Genomic DNA, 26,097 nt, shown 5'->3' on the forward strand with positions numbered 1-26,097 from the left:
AAGCATATGTAGGTGATAGGGAGATACATCACAAAGGGAGTAACACCTTCAAAGACAAACTTCTGTGTGTGGCAATGTGTATTCCAGGCGTTTCAGCTAATTTTCTGAGGTCCTTATTATCCTGTTGAAAGACTTTACCAATCACTTAAATCAGAATATTCTGAGTTGGAAGGCACCCATAAGGATCATCAAGTCATACAGTCTTTTAAATAAACCCTGTAACATATCCAGAAACAAACCACCTGGCACCAGGGCAAAGAATTAAGAAAATTCTACTGGGAAAAGGGAGAAGAGACAAGTTATGATAATTAGTTCATAAAGTCTATAAATCTATACTTTCTGGATGAAAGCACCAGAAAGCAAACAAGTAAACAAGCATATGAAGGGAAGAGCAAGTGAGCTGTCTTGCAAAAAATAGCATGGAGTTCAGAAGGTCATTGTTCTGTTTAGCCAGTAGTGCTACATACTCAGTTAGTTTAGGGTTGACTTCTGGGAAGCATCAGAACATATGGTGGCCAAAAGAACTAAGAGAAGCCTTGGTTAGCAGGCTATTTCTTTGAGATCCCAAGTGAGAAAGTTAGGATGCTGGCACAGATGAGAATTGCTGTTAAATATTTTCATTGGATTTTATTAATTTCTGTATTTGCTTTTTAAAAAAAAATTCTTTAAAAACTTCATTTCTGAGTCTCTAAACCTTTGCTAATAAAAAGAACCTTAAGAAATTTCAGTGTTCTCAAAAATTATGAGTTTAGGTGAAGCTGCCTGATAGTTCCTCAAACACAAGGAGTCTAATAGAAATAGCATGTGCACATACTACTCCTGCAAGCTCAGGTGAGTTTGAAAGTGTCAGGAATTAGAACCCAAATCTTGTAAGCTGCAAATTTGAAGGGAAGCTTGATGTTGCAAATGGTAAATTCTGAGGAAAAAGCCCCTTGCAGACCCCAGTTAGGAGAACAGGCAGCTAAGAAACAGGACACAGCTTGTCTTCCAGATTCCTGCTGCAGTACCTAACACAGTCCTATTTGCTTTGGTTGTGGAAAAACCCTACCACTTGAAATTATACTGCAAACATATAGAATAAAAAAAACCAAACCCTCCCATCTTAAAAAATCAAACCTTCTTACTAGCACACAGCCTAAGATCATAGGTAGGAATGCATTTACAGAAGCTTGACTGTTGAGCTAGTGATTTACCTGGTTCATCTTTTTAAAGCACACACCCACCTCCCCCCCAGTTGAATAAGATCATTCACATTCACTTAAGGAAACCCCTTCTATATTGGCTGATACTCCATCTGACAGCAGACCTAAAATTAATACAAGCCCTACATAACCTCATAACCTAGCAAATTCTGTTGTCTTCATCTCCCTTACCCAAATTACTTTACTCATTCTGAAGTCTAATACCTATTGAGGTAGTGTTATCAACTGAAATTGCAGGGAAACATAATTAGCCAGGCTTTTCATGGCAGTGTCTTATTGCTTCTACAGATAGTGTTTCATTCTATTTATGACTACCAACACAACAAATCTTATGGGACTGCCCTATTTTGGTAATTGTCTGAGCACATTGATTTCTTACTAGCAATATTGCTCAAATGATATCGTTCTGAAGGACACTAAACTACAACAAAACAAATCAAGACGGTTATTACAGCAGCAGTGTCATTTATTTACTATTCTCCCCACAACCCCAGTAAAAATAACAGATTCTTCTTATTACAGACCAGTATGACTGCAGATGTTAAGTGATTTTATGTGCCCATGAATTAGTTCCATTTCTTCATACCAATGTAAATGCAAAACAAAGGTCTTTTGTTATAAATACAGATCACAAACAAAGTGTAGTTCATGGCATAAGAGGGGTCATAATGACAAAAAGCATCAGATAACTGATGCTTAATTTAAGTTCCAGTTTACTGATCAAAGAACTGTTCGTGTATTCCACAATAAGCAGCAGGCAAGAATACAGGATATCTGAACTGAAAAACAAGGTCACACTTGATTTAAATGAACTTGGTTAATTCTCATTTTTCTACCTATCTAAAAGATTCCCTATGATCTTTCAATTGGATAATTCAATTGGCTTCACAGTCCCTAAAATATATATCTTTGCACATCAGCTCTAGAATAGGTCTCCAGACATATCTAGTGAATGATTCCAAAATCCATTTCTGAGAATGAGAGCATTTCTTCATCACTGAGTTGATGGAAATACATTGGGAAGTCTGGACACTGTCTTAAATGTTTCATAATCTGTATTTTTTCAAAAGAAAGAGCTCCTAGGCAGTCACTCAGGGACTTTAAAATGTACGTCAGATGAGCCACATAAATCAAGGAAAGTTTAAGATCTAAACCCATGGAAATAAAATACAGTTCAAGCTGCAAGAAGTGGCAGGACATCTTTCAAGTACCCATATATTGTGTCTCAATTGTACTGAAGGACGCTAACACATAATGGTGCAGAAATAACATAATTCATTAGCATCAATACACAGTAGTAGGTAATAAAATTATTCGGAGCTTGTGTCATTAATCTACACCAAGTGACACAAATGAAACCAAACATCTGAAGACAATATTACTTGAAAAAATCTAAACAGAGAACACATTGAACAATCTGAGCTGTATGCTAAGCACATTGTTAGCTTCCTCAACCTAGTAGTACTGTCGTTTTAATCATGGCATAACATGGGTTTGCAGAGCCAATGTTATGCAAGACAGGCTATAATCCCACTGTAGCTTCAGTTTAACCCCTTTTCACTTGAATTTCGAGAGGCAGGAAGGCATAAGCTCAGTCGGATGAGTAGGGATCAAAAGGCCCTATTTCTCAGATATGCTGACACAATATTTGGCACTCCAGTGGGTCCTGGGGAAAACACACTGTTTAGGGGGTGTCTGCTGGTGGTCAGCATGGTTCAAGAGCTCAGAAGTGGGGTAGATTTTGACATATAAAGGTAAAACCGTACAGAAATAGGGGCTGGTATAAACAGGAAAGATCAAAGCAAGCTGGAAACTGTGGAAGCTGAGGTGGATCCATAGCAGTGTGCCATGTGAAAGAGGTAGCAGGGGAACAAAAGTGGCAGAAAAACAGCACAGAAGGCAAAAAAACCCCATAGTAAGCTTCAGCTTAAGGTACCCATAGAAGTAAAAGAGCAAGCAGAACCATTCGTTCCATCTGTATAGTTTTGGGACCTGAAAAAGTGAATGAGCTTTTATTTCAACATATTGAAAACTAATCTCCTGGCAGCAGAAGAGATTAGTAACACAAAAGATAAATGTTAGACTGTCATTAGACTTTCGGAACTCATTGCACACATTCCTGGTTGTCATATTTCAGCATCCCATTAGAAATCACTGGTATTAAAGGCCATTTCAAAGTGGGACCTTCCTGAAAGTGTTTTAGAGCAGTACTGATCTTTCATGATGACAGGGGAAAAACCTCAATTCGCTCATGAGACTGCTCCTGCTTCAGCTTCTAAATTAATCTGGGACCAAATGCCCAGACAGACACACATTGCTAATGACAGAAGCCTCTTGCTTGTAAGAAACAGCATTTTTTTTCTAATTAAAAAGAAACCCAACACATGATATAGGGGAGAGGCTGATTACCTATGGGACTGGTTTGATAGCTGGAGTTGTTGTTGTAGCAGCCATGGGATTCCCAGAACTGATGCTGCAAAGAACACCGGTTCAGCATTGATTACTGTACACAGAAACACTGGATCCTACCATCCATCCTAGAAGTGGGAGCCCAGTTTTTTAGTTAAGGAAATCTCAGAAATATGATCATCATTCCTATTTTTAGTAAAAGGGTGAAATTTGGAACCCTGGCTCTCTTTGGCAATCTTCAAAGATAAGATTTTGCTTTAGTAGGAGAAAAAAATATTGCAGACTTCCTCCATTTGACTTAAAAGTGATGGTACCAAATTGGTTTGGGATAGTCTTTTCTTTAGTGTTTTAAAAATACAGTGTATTACTGCAGTGATGAAAGTTAGAGGAGAGATTTGCTCTGATAAAGAGTATGATCTAGTAGCTTGAAGAGTCATGCTGTTTGGGTCTTCTGGGCCTGACCATCCACAGTCCCTGACCCTTACCTGACTGTATATCTGGTTTTTGGATGGTGTATATCCTATATCAGATAAACGTAAGGAGCTCCAATGCATTAGAATCATCCATAGACATATCTGAATCTCATTGTGCTTCCATGGACGTGCAGAAATCCAGCAACCATGATGCCTGCCATAGAAGAAACATTTGTTTGATTCCATAGTTGTTCCCAGACATTAAACATGTCTTGTCCTTTCTTTTAGTGAGCTCCACTTGGTAATATCCTTGGGAGTTTTTATTGTGTTGGGGTAATCCCAGTTTTACTTTCTTGTATTTCTTGCCAGTGCAGGGCAGGGAAAAAAGAAATTAAAAAAAAAAAATCACTATTCTGACAACCTAATCTCCCTAGGTTCCTATTGTAAGTAGAGACTGAGAGACTCCTCCAAATGTTGATTCAGAGATGGATTCTAATTTAGCTAAATTACACGACTTATTTTGTTAGTTTTGTTGGATGCTATCCCATTAAAACTTTTATTTGATTGAAAACCCACTCCCACATTTTATATGCCTCCTTGGGCACTGCTCTTGGTAGGATTTGCACATTGTTCATGAAATTCCAGCTTGTGCATGGAGCCAACACCCAGCCCAAGTACAGCACGAGTTTTGCTTTATAGGCAACCAAGGAGACTTGCTTACAGGAAGCCTTCTGTACCTCCCAAGTTGAATTGTTCTCCTCTTTGGCAGCATGAGGCCGTTCCCTATTTATTTATTTATTTTACACTCACTTTAACCTTTTAAATCTGTTCACTGAGGCACTAGCATGCTTTCTGTGGAATACTTTACTCAAGTGTTTAACTATGTAATCAGTCTTGCTTAACTAAAACTGACATATTAAATACTGTTTCTGCTGGAGTACGCTACGTTGATTCTCCTGGTGATTATTTGATTGTAATGTCAATAAATCAGTCACCAGATCAAAGCAAAGCAAACGGTTAATGTGGTCAAGTGTAGAAATCCTACCACAAGAGAGAAAGAAATACATCAAGGGGCCTGTACAGGAAAGTGTTTGGCCTTGTTTAGTAATGATTGCACTCTTACTCTCTCATTTGCTCACAAACAGCAAGGCAAACCAACATCTCCCACTACCAATCAAGAGGTAAATACGTGGGAACAAGGATTCCCTCCCTGAGATGATAAAAAACACCCAAGAGCTTCAGGTGGTGTCAAATTGGAAGTGACAAACACCACTTTGAAGACAACAATCACAGCCAAGGGAGGCAGCCCTTTTCCCCCCATCTTACTAACCTGCTGAGCTGCATCTTGATGTATCAGAGTGAAGATAGATGAGACCCAGTCTTTGAAAAGCAAACAAGAAGTGTATGAAGAATGTTGCCCCTTTAAGCAGAAAACAGTTAACTATCTTTCATTTTGCAGCAGAACAATGAAGTCACCAGAGATCTCCAGGCTTTCTTCATAATAGTAAAGTACAAGAAGAGCTTGGGCTTGTGGTCAGTGTTGAGAGAAAGAACACAGCTTTCCCAAGCTTGCAGCAGTGCTCTTTATTCTGGAGCACAGTGGGAAATCCTAATATTGCTGATCAGATTTCTGACCTTGCATCTTCCTAATGAGAAAAAGAAGGAATCAGACAAGGGTAATCTACCCTGTCCACATGCTATTTTGTGGCCTAAAAAAAATTAAATGTCAAAACGAAGGAAAAGGCTTTCACAGGACCTAATTCTTATTTAGCTTCCCTTCAAAGGGAGAGTTGCAGCTTTTAGTTTAGGAATTACTTTCTATAGCTTTGATAAGCTGCACAACATGCAGAACCACTTAACAAAACCCCACATTTGTGATCCCAGCAGAATCTGATTCCTACCCACCAAGGCTGCAGTTCAGCACCTAAAGCACACATAGAACCACCCAAGCTACAGTGGGCCACATAGCCCCCTCTGTGAGGTCAGCTGGGCAGTCAAAGATAGCAGTGAAAGACTGCACAAAACTTTCCATGTTGTCACTTCTGAGTGGCTTTTCTGTGGTGAGCTACAGACATCAAGCATGCTCATCAAGCACCGCCAATCACACTAAATCCCCTGTAAGGGAGCTGCCTCAGCTGTATTCTTCTCATCTAGCACCTTGAATCCTCCCTGGGCTTTCCACATAGAAATGCCTCCACTGTACTTCTACGCTCTGATATTGAAGCACAACTGGCAACACGTCACAACATCTCTTCATTGCTGGTATGATCTAATGATCTAAATGGCACCACATCATCAACAACCTCTTCATCGCTGGTATGATCTAATTCTTATACCATGGCTTGATGACAGTGAGATGACATCCATTGAAAGGATCTTCCCACAGCACCCACCTTGTTACCTTGAGCCAAGCAGGACAATTGTCTGAGGCTCTACAGCACCATTTCCCCAAATATTTGTAATTTTCAGGTTATGTGTCAAGAAGGACTGCCTTGTACCCCATGGGTTAACAGTGACTTTCTCAGCACCCTTGGCACTTCCTCTGGGAACAAGCCTGTAGCAGATGCTATAGTCTGGCTCACTCATTTCTTTACTACTGTAGTTCTTGTTTCCCTTTTCTGAGAAACTCCTGGTGTGTACTTTCTCCCCTCAAACATACACAGCCACTGTAGCCACTTTATAACCCCCCTATAAACTGACCTTCCTCAGATAGAGGAATTTCTTCAAGAAGAAACACTTTCTAATGAACTCCTGCAGAAATACTGCCTTGACCTTCAGTTGACACCACATTATAAAGGGCAACTTCTGCACAGCCTCTATTATAACTTATCTCCCTGCTCCCTTTGCAGCAGACAACAAAACACTATTTTAATTATTATTTTCCTTGGTCAAAAAAGTCCCCTCTCTCCATTTAAACATGAAGTCCTTAAAAGTGTGTGGACTAGTCACAGCACTTCCAGACACCTTTTATACATCTACAGAAATTGCAATTGCCATACTTTGCCATGAGATTTGCAATCAGTTGTCCATTTTTCTTAAGTCATTATAATTAATGTATTCACCAGTAATATGTGTCAATAGCTTTCATTCTGATGGGTACCTCACTGAAACATGGGACGCATTGCAACATCCATCGCACCTACAGCGTGGAGCTGAGGTTCTGCTGACTTGGTTCCAAACCCCACTGCTGACCATTAAGAGCTTGTTTTCAAGGAAATATTGCTAGGACTACATGAGCCTAAGATACATTGACCACAAATAAACTCACAGCTTGAGAAGATCTTGCTCAATCAGTACTCTTTGTACAATCATCCTAAGAGAGAGCCATTTTAGCAAGCTATGGTGACAGGCAGCAGCGGAACTTCACAGCTTTACTCCAGATTTATGGATCTGTCTTTGCAGATACATCTGTAACATTCCACAAAAGCTCTCCAAGCTGGCTCTCACAAACCTGACCACTGCTTTGCAGACAGGCACATGTGTCAGCAGCACAGCAGACTAGGTCTGTGCCATAGACAATTAACTGTCTTTTATGGACATACTTACACCAGGTTTGATTTCAGATCCATCCCTTTTGGTACAAAGGCAAGAATATCTGAACTGCTTTCCTTTGCATAAGCAAGCCTTGAAGAGATTTGTCTTTGGGACTTTCTCCAGTTACAGAAAGGACTTTACTGCCAAAGCCTGAACATTTGGCAAGATGGGGGCTGAAAATAAACGTGCAGCTAGGGCAAGACTTTCTCAGGAGGCTGGGGGGGGGAGTGGGGGAGGGACAGGGGTGGGGAACAGGGAAAAAAGCGGCCTGAATAATCGAGTTAAAAACATGTTTTTTACCAAGATCTCATAAACTACCTTTGCACTATATAGCCACAGGATGTAATACAACTATATACTCTTCTAAGTTAGACAACATTAAAACACCTCATATTTCCTGGTGACCAAGAGCGCACGTATAGAAAGTTGAAACACAGTTACAACACAAGCTGTGCTTATAGACTTTTTAGTTAGAGCCCATATGTCATCTGGTATCTCGAGTTTGTATGGACAGGGTGAGGTGCCCACAAGCAGCAGGGCCAGTCCCACATCACACAGCTATTTTACCCTTTAGATATTGCTCCATCTCCATGCAATTAAGTTAAAAACAAAAGCTTTCCATCTTCATGATCAGATTTGGTAGCTTGCTCAGCATTATATGCCTTACCTAAATACTTTGCAAGCAAAAAATAAAATTCTCAAGCCAGTTATGCTGATGCTAGCAGTAATATTGGCCAACAAGTGCATCATCACAAGCTAGCTTTAAACTATAGCTGTGACATTTGGAAACATAAGCAGCTAGGTGCATTTTTTACATTTAGATTTAGCCTGAATAAAGTGTTAATATGTTTCTAAATTAGGAGGGGGAGAGAAACAGTAACTGTTTTAAATGGTTTTAAAGAAGAATGTTTCTTCAACATTACTCCTTACTTTGAGCCCTATAAGATTTGTCTAGGAATTAGATTCGGTTCTAAGTCACTTCTGATTGTTTATTTGAGTGTGGAATAAGCAAGTATTTCTATCTCATGAATACTCAAGATAAACATATTATACCAATTCATCACTTCATAGCTTGTGTTCTGTAAACTCCAGAAAATACTGACACCTTAAATGCCGGTTTCCTTCAGGATCCCAGTTCATTTCCAACAGAAAAAAAAAAAAAAAAAAGAGATGAAATCATAACAACTAATAATCAAAGGCACTTTTATGAGTCCCAGTGCTCCTGACTCTCCAAATTCTGTAACAACAGAAACTCAGAGAATAATGATGCTATCAATTTTTTTTCCCTGTTGCTGCCATTTATACAGTCCTAAGGGTGCTGTCTGCAAAAACAACAGGAGCTACTACAGAGCAGCTTGTTGTCAGCATTGAACATCAGCCTAAGTGAAACAGATCAACATGAAGTGCACTTTACAAAGCCTATCTTCAGACCTCAGGTATATACCTGATGGCAGGAATTCTTCAAACAGCTGGAGACGTTGCATCCCGACTGCTCCCACACCACCCCCTGCTCTCTGCAAACTGAGTTGAGGCATCAACCTTTTAAGGAGGTGCTGCATACAAACAGTTAACACTTTCTCTACCTCTTCCTTTCTGCAACATGGAAGATCCAGAAGTATTCTTAGTGGTGCTGAGGCTAGAGGAGCAAGTGGGTAGGTAGCATACGTATTCTATACCAACAGGTTTCCCACATGAAGGGTAGATAATCATTGCTATCTTATATCAAATGAGTCAGACAGCTTTAAGTTGAACAAAATGTCTACTATATAGGAAGTTATCATTGAGCCTGTAATGAAGTATCTACCATGTGGCACATGCATTGGCTTGCTACTCCTCCTCTTCAAACAAATCAGTTAAGTTTGTGCAGATAGTAAAATTGCACCACCATAGAACTGATTAGCTGGGAGGAGAAAGATTCACTGTAAGCTGCCACTGACCTGTTAACCACATGCAGTCAGCAGCTGTTATTTCACATGTGGCATGCTTTATTCTTCCATGTTGACTGAATGATGAGTTTCCCTATAATGAGTGTCACTCCTCAGGTTTCAGATCTATGGCTCTTTGAAGAATAGGTGAGACACTGCTTACTACCAGAAGGGTTATAGTTTGGAGCACAAGCTATTCTATTATTCAGGAGGTGTTGAAAACAAAAGGAAATCATCCCACTGAATCCCAACCCACAGCACTCTCCACACAGAGGCAGTGAGTTGTTGCACATGCCATAGGTACTCTCATACTGCCCTCCTCTGTTGCTCAGACACTCAGAAACTCTACATTAACCTTCAGGGGTCAGTTAACTTAATGAGTTGGGTAAACGGTTTCATCAATTTGCTTTCAATTGATGAAATTACAGAAATAATCTTTGTGAATTCATGAGTCCTTTTGTGCTCCTCCATATGAGCTGTAAAATAGATGATTTATGCTGCACTTACAAGTTACATAATTGTTTAGGTATTGGATTGCTAAAACCCTAAGAAGGGGGGGGGTGGATAAGCATGGGGGCGTGGAGGCAAGTTCATGTACATAAAAGATGAGGCATTTTCCAGGCTGTTTTCCACTCTCTGTTAAAACTCTGCAGTAAGTCACATACCAGCTTTTTTTTTTTTTCTTCATTTGCAGCTCCTCACTGAAAAACAATCAATCCCAGCAAAGCTACACATGCCAACAAATGGATATTGACCTCGAAACCCTTTAATTCGTAGACAAGATCGTTTCTAGTCAGTGTGAACTTCCAGGCTTCACCACACACCACACTTCTCATCAACATACCTCTCAACAGTCCGTGCTGCCCTCCTTGCCTCTCTGCTCCATGCGTTGGACTCCTTCCCTACATGACTGTTCATTAAACTTTGGCACAGCCATCTTGTACCCCGTAGCATTTACATAGTCAGAATGTGAGCAACATGAGACTTAAATGAACCAGACAGGGTCTAGACCGTATATAATTCCTGGCAAATACTCTTGTTAGAAGGGTCACAGTTGGACATGGGCATTTTCTTCATAAATACCAAGAGACTAGAAAGACATTCTCTGAAGAGCAATACAGGTAACTCCCACTGATTTGTCTCCCAGGGAACCAATATTTCTATTGACTGCAATATTTCCTCTTAAAATTTGTGATTTCACTTTTCATCATGCAAGTGTTATATGTTTTCCTCAGAGTTGTAAACAATTTTGTGTGCATCTCATCTCTTCAATTCTGTCTTAAGCTGTTGTTCTTCCCAGTTTAATAGCACATCACTTTAGAGTGTTCTACTCTTGCGCCAGATGTACTCATGGGCATCAGATCAACTAAAACCTTGAATATAAATATAAAACAATAATTTATCTGGCACTTCCACTTAACCAGAGTTAGTCCACATAACCTTTCCTCCAGTACTCAATTATGATGAAATGGAGAAGTTTTCAGGCAATTCTCCTTGGCCATTAGCAGTACAATGTAAGTTAAAAAAAAACCTCCAAACTTTCCTCCAAGTCTACTGTGCTTAACTGTCTCAAGTAGACAGACTAAATTTCAGCTGAGTACTCCCAGTATGCATGTCTCACATTTCTCTCAAACTATTGACATGAAAATAATATTTATACAAAACACAACCCTGGACCTCAAAGTGCAAACAAAAAGGAACAAAATGGACAGAATGTGATCTCAGTCAACATAGTTTAAAACTTCTAGTTCTAACAACCTTTCAAATATCCAAGACTCAAAAGTGTTCACTGGTGCTGAGGGTTTTTTTGCACATGGCCTGGTTTATTTGATATTCAGACACATCTGCCTCAAATGTTAGAGCTGTTGTATCCCTAAAAATCACCCTGCTAAAGAATTTTCATGTGATGAAGTTCTCACCTCAAAACTGTTGGACCACAATCATATCTATCTTTTATTAAGAGAGAAAAACACAGAGCATGACCTGGTTTCACTTATTTATCTGTGTAATACAGTGCTTACTGCCAAGTCATTGCCCAGCCAGTCAGAAGGCTGAATTAACACTTAGTATAACAGTTTTATTTATTGCCTGACCAGAAGATGGCCCTACACAGCCATACCCAGAGGTCAACAGCATTTTTCTTCTTTCAAAATTAAGCAGACAATAGGCAGACCATGGGACACAAAGTGCAAGAAACAAGAAATTCCCTCACTTACCTCCTCCTGATGCCTTAAATAATTTCTTTATGAATTACAAACTCAAAGACTAAGTTCCCTCTCTAAGGAGAAAGTAGCAGAGGCTTCTCCCCAAACCTAGTTGATGAAAACACTATCCAAAACAATATCTGAAGCTTTGCAGGAAAGATGGATGCCCATTGCAGAGCTTTAGATGGGTGAAACTGAAGGTAACTTGCAGAATACATTACTGTAAAGCCTGCCTTTGTCTTACTTGTTTTTGCTAATAGACTTAAGTTTTCTTCAGTTTCACCTTACAGTAAATAAAACTACTTCTTGTCTCAAACCAAAATGTTCATCTATTAAAATGTTGTATCAAATGGGCTGATACCAACCACAGGACCTAGAGATATCTGTTCCCAGGAAGGATGGTCCATACACAGACTGGACTGACTGGTCACAGATTGTTCAGAGGCACCAAGGAGACCCCATGGCTCATTCACTGATCAGTTGCTGACCACTTAGCATTAATTTGTGCACTGAGCTGCCTGGAAATTGGTACAGGGGGATGGTATTAGCCAGGCCATTAATGGCAGCAGCAGGTTATTACTAGAGTCCTTTAAGCAACTCTGCTAAATTCCCTTTGAAAGTCCTGGCTTCAGAAGTGGACTCTGCTAAGTCAGGAAGCTCTAAGAGAACCACATCCTCAATAAGGTCTGGCTAGCTTTTCATTCCCCTGAATACACGTAGTTCCTGTTAAACATATAAAAATATTTGAGCGGAGTAAAGCTCAAAGCTAGGTTGTACTGATCCAGTACAATCTTGAGACAGTGTCTCTTGGCTTTCTTATGCAGCTATGGCACAAACACAAGCTTGCTTCTCCCCACAACACTGTCATTTCAGTTTGATGCATTATACATATGACCTCATTTCTGTTGTGCTTCCCAGAAGTGCATGGAAAGAAGTATTGCGCTCTCATGAGTCTCAGACAGAAAGACAACCCACATATTTCACCCTATACAGAACATGGGGCAAGTCATTTAATTAACACATTCGTATTTTGGAAAAGCATATAAAAACAGGTAGAACATCACCAGCAGGTTTTAAGCCAAGCATCTTTCACATCCCTGCCCAAATTCCTCTATGAACAGCAGTTTCTCTAGCTCTTCCCAGCTGTGAAAGAATGGCTAGGAAATTGGACAGCAAAACTATTCCCAATGCACACAGTTTAACCTGTCTCTGGTCGGGCACCCAATACCCAATTAATTAAAATTAGTTTCCCAGGGTAATCCTGAATCTTGTTAAATCAAAATGTAAATATTGGTTACAGTGAAGAAAACCAAGTCACACAAGGGAGGTTATGATCATCACTACCTCTGCTTATAAGCTTTGCTGCCAAGGAGAGCAAGTATGTAGCTGAGTACAGACTAGCAGACAGTTCTTGAAGCATGGAAGGACCCAGCAAGCATCAGAAGACCCTCAGTCAAAGCATGTTTGCTCATGTGAATCCTTTCACCAATTCCCAAAAAGTACTAAGCTGAAGGTGCTGGAGAGTGTCCAGAGAAGACCAATGAGGCTGGGGAGGGGACTGGAAGACAAATGATATGAGGGACATCAGAGGGAACTAGGGCTGTTCAATCTAGAGAAGACAAGGCTCAGGGGAGACCTAATGGCTCTCTACGACTACCTGAAGGGAAGGTTGTAGAAAGGTAGGGCTTGACCTCTTCTTCCTAGTGACAAGCGATAGGACAAGATGAATTGGCCTCAAGTTGCACCAGAAGAGGTTTAGATTGGATGTTAGGAAAAATTTCTTCACAGAAAGGGTTGCCAAGCATTGGAATGTGCTGCCGTCACCATCTGTAGAGGTATTTAAAAGACAGGTAGATGTGGTGCTTCAGGACATGGTTTAGTGGTGGTTTTGACAGATTAGGTTGGTGATCTCTGAAAGGTCCCTTCCAACCAAGACAATTCTATGAAGTTAGCTTGACAGAAAATGTGGAAAATTTTGGAAAAGGTATGTTTAAACATGAATCTATTGCCATGCCTTATTATGCTGTACTCCCTTCTAGCAGGGTGGCTTAATATTAGGGTAGTCACTAGTGTTTTTTGAATAACAAAATAATGCTGATTTACAGTCACCAATGGGTTCCTAAAATTTACATTTCCTAAATCCATATAAAAACACTGTGTCTAGAGGCATTCTAACTTACACTTCCATCATTTTTCTTATTCCTTACAAGCTGCTTGAAACAGTACTTTTCAAACTAAAAGGCAACATTTCTTATAACAGACAGAAAGAGTTAGGAGGCAGAAGAGCTCACACATATTTCTTAAGAGACCGTTAAAGGGGAATAAAAAAAAAATCCTTCAGCTACATTAAATAGATAGCATATAAAAAATTAGCTAAATTGCAAATGTCTGCCAATTACATGACCAAATTAAATACATAGATAATTGGTACAAGATAATTGGTACTAAGTTAAACTCCCATCTAAAGGATTGTGAAATCGCAGATGCAGAAGAGAAATGAAGAGGTATAAAGTTAACCCTGATTATGTCTTGTTTGACTTGACCATTTGAACAGCTAATCCTGTGCTAACATAGCTGTTTTCAGAAATACTTCATTTTTTATAAGGCTGAATCAGTTTTTGCCTAGTGTTATATGCAGGATGGGTTTGATCCAATCTCAGGTTTGGGGGGTGGCAGCAGGTTGTTTTATTCTGCTCCAGATTAATGAATCTTTAATCACATTGATGGGGAAAGTTAATAGAAATATTAATGAAAACACAACATCAGCGGCTGTGATGTATAATGAATAATAATAAGGAGAACAACAGATGCAGGCTGTTTGATGGCCCAATTTAAAGTACTTCATGCACAATTACAGACATACTCGTTTTCTATGAGGCAGAGAGTTGGATAAGAAAAAGAGTATAATTTTCTGCTTTATGACTACTATATAAAAGAAGTAATGCCATGACATGGATCACTTACAGAAAAGAACAGTTCTCATTGGACAGATGTATGACAAGGACCCCAGTTCCCACACAAAAGTAAATTCAGCAGTACCCCAGGTACCTCTATGAAGGAAAACCACCAGAAGTTAATCTTACTTTACCAAAATCACCACAAGAAGAGTTTGCCCTTGAATTACATCACCCAGATGCAGATTTCCTGGTTACAAAAGGAGGTTGGGGTACCATCATGTTCTGAACAACTACCTACTCCCCCTTTTCCACTCTTTATTCCCCCCTACAGATGCTATGTCTCTCCCTGCTTCACCCTCACGAGGGAAGTTTCCCCCAGGAGAAGAGCCAGCTGATGGCCCTTCGTTTTAGCGATATCCTCTTTTGGATGCCCTAGATAACTCTTCCTCTTACTTGAGCAGAAACACAGTACTACTTTATATACAGAACTCCAGGACCTCCATGTTTCTCCACTCCACAAAACCCTTCTGATTTAAAATTATAAAGAAGGAAAAAGCCCAGTACAAGTAACAAACCCAAGAAAAGCCATAAAATAAGGAATAAACCCAAACTCAATTCCCTCATTTTATAGTCCTGACCAAGCTACTCAGTTGAAAATAGCAAAGTACAACATTGTTATTTCAACTTCCTCTATTATAACCCACAATTTGAAAATTCTAGGCCAAATGTATCTGAAGACAAAATTCAAGGCATGTTTCTTAGTCCCCTGTTTTCACGGGACTCTGTTCAGTTTTGGTGGAAAAGGGTGGTGTGGTGATGTTTGTTTTGAGGGTTTAATTGGGGTTTTTAGGTTGGTTTGAATTTGGGTTGGGTTTTTTTTTGTGGGGGCTTTTATTTTCCAAACTAAAACTCAGTCCAACCTCAGACGAATTGGTACTTTTGAATGAGCAGAGTCTCTTGGGAAATCTCTGGACATACTTCAGGGCCTCACAAAGCATTACAGTTCAACATTACTTTAAGTAACATGATATAAACCCCTTTGAGCTCTTTAAAACGAGTCCACCAAATGACAAATATTAGTTTCAGCCAGCACAAATTTGTATAAAGGTGACTCCTCAGATTGCTATTGGTATCTATGAGAAAAGTCCTTGAGCCCAATGCTAACTGCATCACTGTTGTCTGCATGGGGGCAACGCACCTCAGAGAAACAATTGTTTGAGCTATTAAACCCACCTGAATAGTGCTGAAGTGTAAGGTCACTGTTTCAACAGGATCTTGTTTGGAGACTCTCCCTTTTATCGATTGGATAGAACATCAGGGATAGGAGTGAAGTTGGGGGAAAAAAAGCAATATGATTTAAACTAAATTACTTTTGCTTGCTACCCAGGGCAAAAATACAATGAGGTTTGAAATAGGTCAAGTCCTGTTTTATCAGCTGCTACCTTAATCAGTCTGGATGTGTGAAGCTATTAGCCATCCATATAGCTATTTTATCCAAACAAGATATTCTGTAGTATTGGGAGAATAATTTTCAGATTCACGAACTTGTAAATAATAATTTTTGAAAGGGCCTAGCCAGAAATAGGGTTTCAGATGTTTTTCACTATCTGCCCTACAGGCACAGAAGATGACATTAAGAAAGCATTATAGTTATATATTAGCCAAAAGGGATAGGGATCAAGATTCATATCACGTTATCTCACCTAGAACAAAAATCTTGCTGTCAGTTAAACAATAACCTGGTACCTGCAGAGACCAGAGGAGGAAGCAGACTGTATTGAATCAGAGGAAAGTCAATCCAGCACTTAGTTCTGTCTCTGAGCCTGACAGGAAACCCTTTGGAAGAATACAAGATAGGAAAATATAGTCCTTTCCTTCCCCATAACACTCTTCCAGCCTCTCAGGATCTAAAGCTCAGGGGATTTCGCAAACCAGAGACAATAATGCCTTTGTCAAAACAGTATCAAGTTTTTCTTCCAGAAGTTTGTCTATAAAAGTTGTGGTCATCAACAGCATGTGGCAAAAACCCCACCATTTCGTTTCATGTGATTTTAAAAAAGCTTTCTGGACTAAACCAGAAAAACAAGGAAAGAGCCTCCAAAAATTATCCCTAGACTGGAGGCTGCATATTATCAACCTCCCACTGGAGCAACAGAACTTGCCACTGTGTAAAGAAATTACTAGCTGCAACATTCGAAAGAAAAGGCAATATTAACTGACACGCTGCCAGAATGCCTCGTATTTACTGGTTCCTTATAGTTCAGGTTGCCTGCAAGAAGCAGTGAAACACATAGGACTTGCACAGTCCATCAGTGCACAGCAGCAGGACGTACAAGCCTATGCAATAGCAGCACATGTGCAAGAAATCAGTGAATATAGATTGGCAGTCTTAATTCTGAAGCCATTGATGCAATCTAATGTACACAGGAAGCAACCAGTTGTCTCAAGCCACACTATTCCTGGTGTTTCAGGGTGAATGGCCATCTTTGACATTAGCTTTGCATGGCTTCACTACAGGACTTTTTACCCATCGGAAAAAAGCTGGCATGTTCCAGCAGCAACAGCACATGTGCTAGCAAGACACAGGCCACAGGGCTGTACTTGATACACCAAAGAGCATAATTACTATGAAGGCTTTATCAAAGACAGAAGATGGGGCTGATGAAGAAGGGGCTGCTTTGCAGTGTGAAAAAAGTGTTTGGTCATGAACAACATGAAGATAGAAAACAAGCCCCCAAAACTTTTTTTTGACCCTGACCCCCTTTCCAATGTTCTCCTTTCTGACTATCATGCGCAGGCTGTGCTACTTCCATACAGCTATGGTGGCACTCGCAAAGCATGGGGAGCATCCTGCAGTTAATTAGGCACTCCTTGGAGCCAAAACTTCCTAGTCATCTCTAGCAACAGAACAAAAGTACCACAGCAACACTTCCATTCACTTCAAGGAAACTGTGGTTTCTTTCCCATGCTGCTCTTAAAGAAAGAGATGCAACTTATCAGGACCCACATATCCACTTCTTCCTTTCTAGAAAGGATGCAAGCTACAACATTATTGTCTTCTGAAGCCTACTTAGCATTATTACATTTCATTGAATCACTTCCACCTTAGCCTTCAACACACTTCAGTAAAGTCTAGTCATCTTAAATTATGGAACTTAACACTCTTATTTGATGAGATAATTGGGCACCCATAGGGCTCATATGATAGGGGAACAGGATGCTGCACCTTCCTAAATAAAAAAAAAAAGAAGCAGCAAGTTTGGAAAATATTACCTGAGTCTGATAGCCTGGAGGATGGTGGTATTTCCCTACGAGGTGGTGGTATTTCCCAAGCCCTTTTTTTTTTTTTTTAAATAGTCTAGCACATCCTAACAAAGAACAAAAGTCATGCAGCTTTAACAGAGCATAGTCCCATCTACTGTTATGATTTTGGTCTTTTTTATAAAGCTGGCTTTAAATTTCTTTTTATATCTTTTACTAACCTCTCTGCTACCAGACAGGAAAAATCACAGGAAAAATCAAAACTGTATGTGCTTAAAAGTGAAAGTTCTGCTTTCACTTTGTCCATTCCCTACAGTGAAAAGCTGAGGATACCCAGGATACGCAGCATTCAGAAGGCTTTTAAAAGGAAAAAAATAAAAGAAGCCAACAAACAAAAAAAAAATCTCGTATAACTCTGTGGGGAGCCAGAAAGCAGGAAGGAACTTCAGAGTACTGCTACTAAGCAGTAAATATTGCTCATGAAAGAGATCATACCAGGCTTTTTCTGGTCACCATTGCAAGAACATTTCTAGAAATGGCAGCACACACATTCTTTTCAAGCACGTATATTGCTGGCTTAGTCACAGGTCCTATTGAGTACCCATCCTACAGAAATACCTCTATAGACACTTCTACATGGCCAAGCCCACCAGTCCATAACAGCTGTATTGTTTTTATCATCTATGCAAACATTAGCAACCCTTCACAGGGGTTGCTCTGCCCACCAGCTGGACTGAGTAAATGGGAGCAAGGAGATAGGGTCTGTACAAGGCAAGAACTTCAAGGGTAAAGGAAACAGGGTTGACCTGAAATTCAGGCTGCAAAACAGTAGGATTAGAGCAATACTTTGTACTGATAGCTCACAAGAGCTGTAATAGGTGAACCAGGGAACTAGGAAAAAAAGGCAGGGACACAACTTTGGGGAGACACAGGGAAAAGCTTCAGAACATGCAGGAATTTTGTACCACTGCTCACAGTTTGATCTCCCCAGTACACATGCTAACCCTTCCAAAGCATTTCACAGTATTAACCAAGCAATTGATGCACTACCCCTGTTCACTACCATGGGAAAAGCTTATCCTTCTTGTACCAACGTGAAAACTGACCCAAACCAGTCACAACTTATCAGCATTACAGAAGAAAGAAACAGCTAGAACTAGTACTCACCAGGACTGGGTCCTAGCACTCTGCTCAATCAATGCTTTTTTTTTTTTTTTCCCCCTTGAGAGAAAAAGAGAGGCTTTTGGGAAGACTTGTTATATACACCTGCCCACCACCACCACAAATAGCTGAAAGTAATCCACAGCTGCTGCCTGATTAAGCCAAGACTTAATCAGAACATATCAAGCCCAAATCCCCTTGAGATAATACCAAATTTCTTAAGGATGTTTATGGACTAGAGACTTTGTGCTTCTTAGAGTTCTTCTGTGAGGTATATCTGAACAAACTGTTAGTTCATAAGCAAAAGCATGACTGTAGAATAAGGCTTTTGTCCACTTCTTTCTGATTTTGGAGCATTGCTGTGAGATTTGTGCAATGGTGCAGAAGGACACTCTCACATTTTTGACTAGTTAAATCTTTGTTCCTTTCCTCAGCACCTTTTGGAAGTGCTTGTGGAGCAGAAACTTCTCAGGAAACTACAAGGTGCTGCATACAGATCAGTCTTCAGCTTGGTTGTGGACAAAGAAAAATGGATAAAATGGGTATAGGCTTTTCAAGCCTCAAACTTCCCAGCAGTTACTTGAAGTGGTGTCCTCTGACACCAAATGGTGTCCAGCTGAACACCAACTGTGAAACACAGTCAGGAAAACAGAGATTTGGATCAACCTCTGTTGCTATAGAGGCTCCACTGTCCGTGTTTAACACTAGCTCAAATCTCTCTATGTTACAATCACCTCAGGTGCTCCAAACCATGCACACAGGGGCAGGGGGAAAAATAACATCTATATGGTTTTATAATCATCCATGGATGAAAGCAACAGGGTGACACGGTGCTTTGGACAGGATTCTTTTACACAGAAGGACCCTTTCAAACTATATTTCCTCCAGTTTCATGCTTAGGTTTCTATTTACACCAAAAAAACCCACTGACCTTCATGATGATTTTATTTCTGCTTAGTTATTTCATGCTTAAAATGCACCCAAAAGGACATTGACTTTGGTCATAGACCCCGTAGAGACTCCTGTTGTATGTGTCCATGTGGGAACATTCTGGAAAGGTGAGATGAATGAGCTATCCAAGAGTGACATTAGGAGCAGGAAATCCCAATAAGCCCACTCTCATGCTCTTTACAGCAAACTGAGGACACAATTTTTCAAATACATCCTGCCCGGGAGACTTGATGTGCTTTATGTTCTTCAAATCTTTCCTTGTTGGGGAAATTTTATTTCACAGCAGGCCTGCTGAGACAGGGGTGGGGATGTTTTTCAGCCCTTCTTCAGCAGTGTATGTTCATGTGACATCTTTGTTGGTCCTTCCTTTCTGAATGACCTAGGAGTGCAGTACGTTTGATGTCAAAAGACACGGCTTTATCTTGCTGTCTTGCAAGAACCTTGCCAAAAATTGCCCTACTATACGATACACTTATTGAAATATCAGCACATGGGATTGCATAGGTAAAGCAGGAAGCTGTGTTTTATTTTCCATCCTGTAAGTGACTCTTTGCTTTTTCTACACCACAAGACTAAGAAACCAGCATGCTGCTGACAAAATGAACATCCAGAGGAAAGGTTACCAAGTGATGGAATAGGTTCCACCAGCCCTGCTCCTCATGTTCCCCAGCAGCGATGCAAAGTGCAGTGAGCCCAGCTTTGGAAATCTGTCTTACCCCTTTATATTTTTTTTATTCACACTCAACTTTTTCCTTTAGCAGGCAAACTCTGGATCTGACCTCATTTCCATCTCACATGTTGACTTGCCCTGCAAGGGAGTTTGCAGCAGAGCCTGAGCCAAGGTTAGCGTTTGGGTAGGTGGTACAGCTGCTTTAAATGCACACCTGGGCCAGATTAGCTCTTCTTCCAGCATCAATACCTCTTGTCTCATTGCTCAGGATGTCTCCTGTGCTCTAACCATACCTGTCCAAAATCCCCAGTCCTGCCACTCAAAAAATTAGCACCAGCTGACATGTAATACATTTCCCTACTGTGACATACCTTTCTCTGTATCTCTTCTGTCTTACGGGAAGGAAAAGGAGAGGAAAAGAGCCCACAGCGTATCATGCCACGTTTAAGCAGAAACATAAACACAAACCATCAGGAGGAGAATCCCTTTCCAATTAAAGGCAATTCCGGACTGCTTCTGGAATTGCCTTTAACCGGAAGGCAAGCTGTCTCAGTTTACCTGTCAAGCCATTTGCACCTCAAGGGTATTTCAGAATTGGGCATGATTTCATAGGAGGCAGGAGACCTGAATTCTGTTCCCATCCCTGCCACTGAACTGGGGCCTTAGTTGGGTCATTTCCACTCTCTTTTCTTTCCACGTTTTTGAGATGAAAGGTCTTTTAGTGAATATTTTCACAAGCCAGATCTGCTGCTTAATGGAGCCGTGATTCCCCCTGCCTTGCCCTAGAAGTCTGCAGAGCTGTGAGCAAACCGTAGCACTGATCCTGGTCAGAACAACATGGTTTGGTTGGGGTTTTTTCTGGTTTTGGTGCTGCTAAGGACTATGTTGTGGGAAGGAAAAGGACAGGGGGCAAAAGCAGAAAGCTTGTCCTGCCCCTTGTCTGATGGAAGCCTGTGGAAAGACTGCTCACGTGCATGGTCTGCAGCAAGACGCAACCTCCCAACCTGCCTGCTCTGAGATGCTCTCACAGCCAACAAGCCTGGAATCTGCCTGGTTCTGTTCCTGCTTTGTACTATGCCTCCATAAAGCCCTCTTGGAAAAAAATAAGGACCATAACCATGTTCTCCGCACCCTGAAAACATACCCAGACCCAATACTTTCTGGTGAATTGCAGATACGAAAAGGAACAAGCACAGAGGAAACACGCTTAAAATTGGACAAACCCAAGATATACTTCAAAGACTTCACAGTACCAGACAGAAACCGTGCAGCTCAGATGTATTTAACATCATGTTAATGCTCAGCATCATGCCCTAATGAGAAGCAGTGTGACATTATTTATTCCTTCTCAAATAATTTACTTCTGTGATGGTGAGACTGAGCTATGGCTCCAGCAGAACCTTATTTTTTCTTACCAGCTGTAATGAAGTTGGTTTCACAGGGGCGCTTTCCCAGTTGTAATGAGCTGCCTGTCTCCTGCCACTACAATCCAGTGAGAGAAATAAGACCAGCTGAGAAATACTTTATACTTTGATCGGTCTCAACAAATCAGTTCAAGAGCTCTAAAACAGAAACCCCAGGGAGAGGGAAGGGGAAGAAGAGAAGTTCAAGCAGGGAAGTTTTAAAGCTGTATTTGATTTGTTTCACTAGAGCTGTGGTAGTTTAAAAAAAAATAAAAAATAAAAAAAAAAGTAGTCATGTCTGTCCATCTTTTCTGAGCTTTCTCAGCTCTCACAGGCCCCACTACACTCCAAACTTTGGACAACGTTATATCAGTGATAACCGAAAGAACAAGTATATATATATATTTATATATCTATCTAAAAACCACTGACATCTTCAAAAGTCAGGTTCTATAGCCTGTCTGAGTTGGCTTTCTCCTGTTGCCAATATATCAACAACCCTGTTATCCAACTCTTAGGAAAAACAAAAAAGTGAATTGAGTAAGAAAGTACAGTAAGAGAAAGCAGAGGTGAAAACATACACGTTTTGCTCCTTGCCTTTGAATGAACAAGGCATGAATCCTACCTCTGGGATTCATCCTGCACCCTCCTTTGCAACACTAGGGTATGAGGAATTCATTATAGCCTAGAGCATCACTGCGCTGATGTCTCCTAGTTTTAACATCAGCTGCACAGAGGAACTTTGTCATTCTCTTGCATTCTTGTCCTCTTTTTGTTTTCTGGGAGTTTTTTTGTTGGCTGCTAACTTGCTGCATGGTCTTGGTCAACTGCTTCATGCAAGCAGCTCCATCTGCTAAGACTTGATGCTTACACAGGGAGTACGTGATGAAACATCTGGGGAAAATTATTGTCAAGAGTTTGGTGCTATTAGAGAGGGTTTCCTATTTGATCAGTAGTTCCCTTGAAAGAGGGTAGAAATGTTAAGGCTTTTAGTAAAAGAGAACAGGAATTAGCAGGGGAAAAATAAAAATGAGATTTCAGTCATGAAGCTCCACACTATCAACATCCAAAACTATCCTAATTTTCCTGTATCCCAATGCCAGTACTGTTATACCTATATACCAGCACACTCTAGAAGTTGAATCTTGGCATAAAGATGGCCATAGATGTGCAAACCAGTGACCCATTTATGCAAGTTCACAGCTCTAGCTTACTCTGGTATCACAGCGTGTAAAACGGTATTGTAAGGGTTTTGTAAATCTCGTCCCTGAGCTGGCAGTTTTCCTGCCCATCTCTGTTTCCTAATGGACACATCCAGCCAGAATACTCTTTCGGAGAGACATGCTAATTAAAGTCAGATTTGCTATCTTGTGGTTCTTAGTCCAAATCATATTACCTGTCCTGAGTCCCAACAGCATGTAAGGTGACTTACGTTAGAGGGAAAATATATTTCCCAGCGTAGTGGCTGTTTTTATACTTTTAATACCACATTCCGCTTCCAAGAGCATTTTGTAACTATGAAGATTGGCTAAAAAACAAAGCACCACCAAACCCCATAACATTTTAAGTTTAGGGAATTGCAAATTTTAAATCTGAAAAAAATCATGGAGAAATTCAGAGATGGCGATGGGGCTTGAAAAATAACTCTTCCCTTCTCTTCTAATTGATGTCCAATGATCAACTGCATTTTAAGAAGAATGTCCAGCTGAGAAAGCATACATAAGAAGGAGGAAATAAAATTTAGTGAATAAATAAAAAGCATTCAAGTACAACAGTAAGCAAGTTAATTATTTACACTTGCCCTTGTTGACTTTGGTGTGTGACACTATGTTACATGCACTGATAGCAGAGATGTAACAAAATTGGAATATAAGGAAATTTCAATGAGCTGGGTTTACAGAAGGACTTAATGTCAGTGTAAAACAACTCTGTACATGTCCTACCTCTTGATATAGAACCCCGATAAAGGACAAAAATGCTGCTACCTTATATAATAGTATCCAGTGCATTAAACACAAGCTTGTTTTGGTGCCACTCTCGCTCCCTTAGTTTGCAGTCCACCATTCCTGAGGGGACCTAAATTTAGTGCTTGGTGAATGGTGGTGCAAGCTGATGTTTAAAAGGAAAAAGAGGCATTGCCTGCACTGGCCAGCCTTGCCACCCGTCCCCTGGGCTGAGCCAGACCAATCTATTCACTGCTCCGGTTTGCAGGCGAGGACACATCTTTGGGTAGAACACGTCTACTCTGACTGAGACTGGAAAAATAACTCAGGCAGAGTCGTTCTGTCCATTCCCTAGAGGGCTCTGCTTCTTCTAAAAGCTGTGTGTGTGCAATATTTATACTGGTCATATTGGTTTACATCTGCGCCGGACTTTGCCAACACGTGGTTATCAGTGCTGGCTGGGAGGAGGCAATGCCACCTGATTCCAGATTCCAGCGCTGTAGGCGCAGGACAGTGGGGGGTGGCCCTTAATGCCCACTTCTACCCATGTAAGTAAGCAAGAAACAAATGCAGGATTAAATGTCACAGCAGATTACTGAGCAGGATGCCTGCTTTATCATGACTTGGAGCTGCACAGATGCCAGGGTGGCTTTATGCACACAAGTGACCAGAAGGTCACATAGCTGCATGTCTAGGGCCATCGGCATTAGGTGCTATTTGCAAGCTAAATGTGGATGTGAAGCGAAGCTGACTGACAGGAATGTGCATCTGTTGAGGCAGTTGGGCCTGCATATGACATTTGCTGCTATCTGAAAGCCACCGACAATGCAGGTCTCTGCTGTGAGGGTCTTAACTCCTGCGTAGGCTGGTGTGGGACCCATATTCTCTTACAAGCTGCCAGTCACTGGTTTACTCTGAAATGGACCAGCCAAGAAGCCAAACACAGATAAATGACTGTCAAAAAGAAATACAGTGAGTCACTGAAAGGCTGCAAAACAGAAAGGCTATGACCCTTGTTTTTCTGGGACTCACAGACACTGAGTTGAAAGTCCTTGCTCTGCTGCCTGTCAGCAGCAAAGATCACATCTGAGCTGTTCCCCTTGGCCTTTCCGCAGCTCAAGATCCTACTAATTCTGAAGAAATAAGTCATTCTGTGAGAGAACATCCCTTTTCTCCTACTACTACCCATGAGACAACACCACACTAATTCATTTTAAAAAGGTTGCGCTCCACTTTGGTAAAACATCGGGGTAGGGGGTATGTGTTTTAGTGATAGTCAGCACAGGGCGTTGGCAATCCAGCAGTTGTCATTGGTCTACCTGGAATGATTTCTGTGCCCTGGGTATCATTTATCCCACTTCTTGCTGTCTGGAAGACAGACGTCAAGCTGCACTAATTATCTTGACTCCCCTATTGTCAACAGAGAGAGGAACGGGGAGCCGCACAGAGCGATTCATTCCACCCCAGAATATTGCACCCTCACAGGTGTCTCTAAAGGATATGTCTTTATCATGAAACACTGAGGATAATAGCTCTTCTTCTAATGAAAGCAGCAGAAGCAAAGGGAAATACTCTTTGTTGGCAGCACAGGTTGAGAATGGCTCTGATGGTGCCTTTTCTGCCTGTGTTTCTGTGTGAGCTCAAAAGATGGGCTCTCTCCCACAGAACCAGCCCCTGTGGTGGGGTTATTAGCATCCGTTTCATCTCCCTTCTGCATCTCAGGGGTACCAGAGAGTTAGGCATCCTTTTTCTACTGATCTTACACTCATTGCTGATATTAGAAATGCCCTCCCTGGCACCTTGTGTATGGCCGCAGCTGGCTTTTTCATGCTTCTACAGCACAAAGAGCTACAGCACTGTCCATAATAGGCACAGAGAACAGGCAGCCAGGGGATGACTTCATTTGCAAGCCACATTAGTATCAAGTCACACACGTCTCTCACGCTTGTGCCAGCGTGCCTTCACAAGCAAACACGAGTGCAGGCTCCTTGCTTTAGCCAGCAGATTCAGAGACTTTGCCACACTAATCTCTGGGGGCTCAGTGCACGACAACGCAGTATCTCCTCTGACCCTCCTCACATGCTCCAGAAGCTGCCACACCTCTCCCACTGAATCTGCAAGCCA

Source organism: Gallinula chloropus (assembly GCF_964237585.1).
Source record: "Gallinula chloropus genome assembly, chromosome: 2".
Classification (NCBI taxonomy): domain Eukaryota; kingdom Metazoa; phylum Chordata; class Aves; order Gruiformes; family Rallidae; genus Gallinula; species Gallinula chloropus.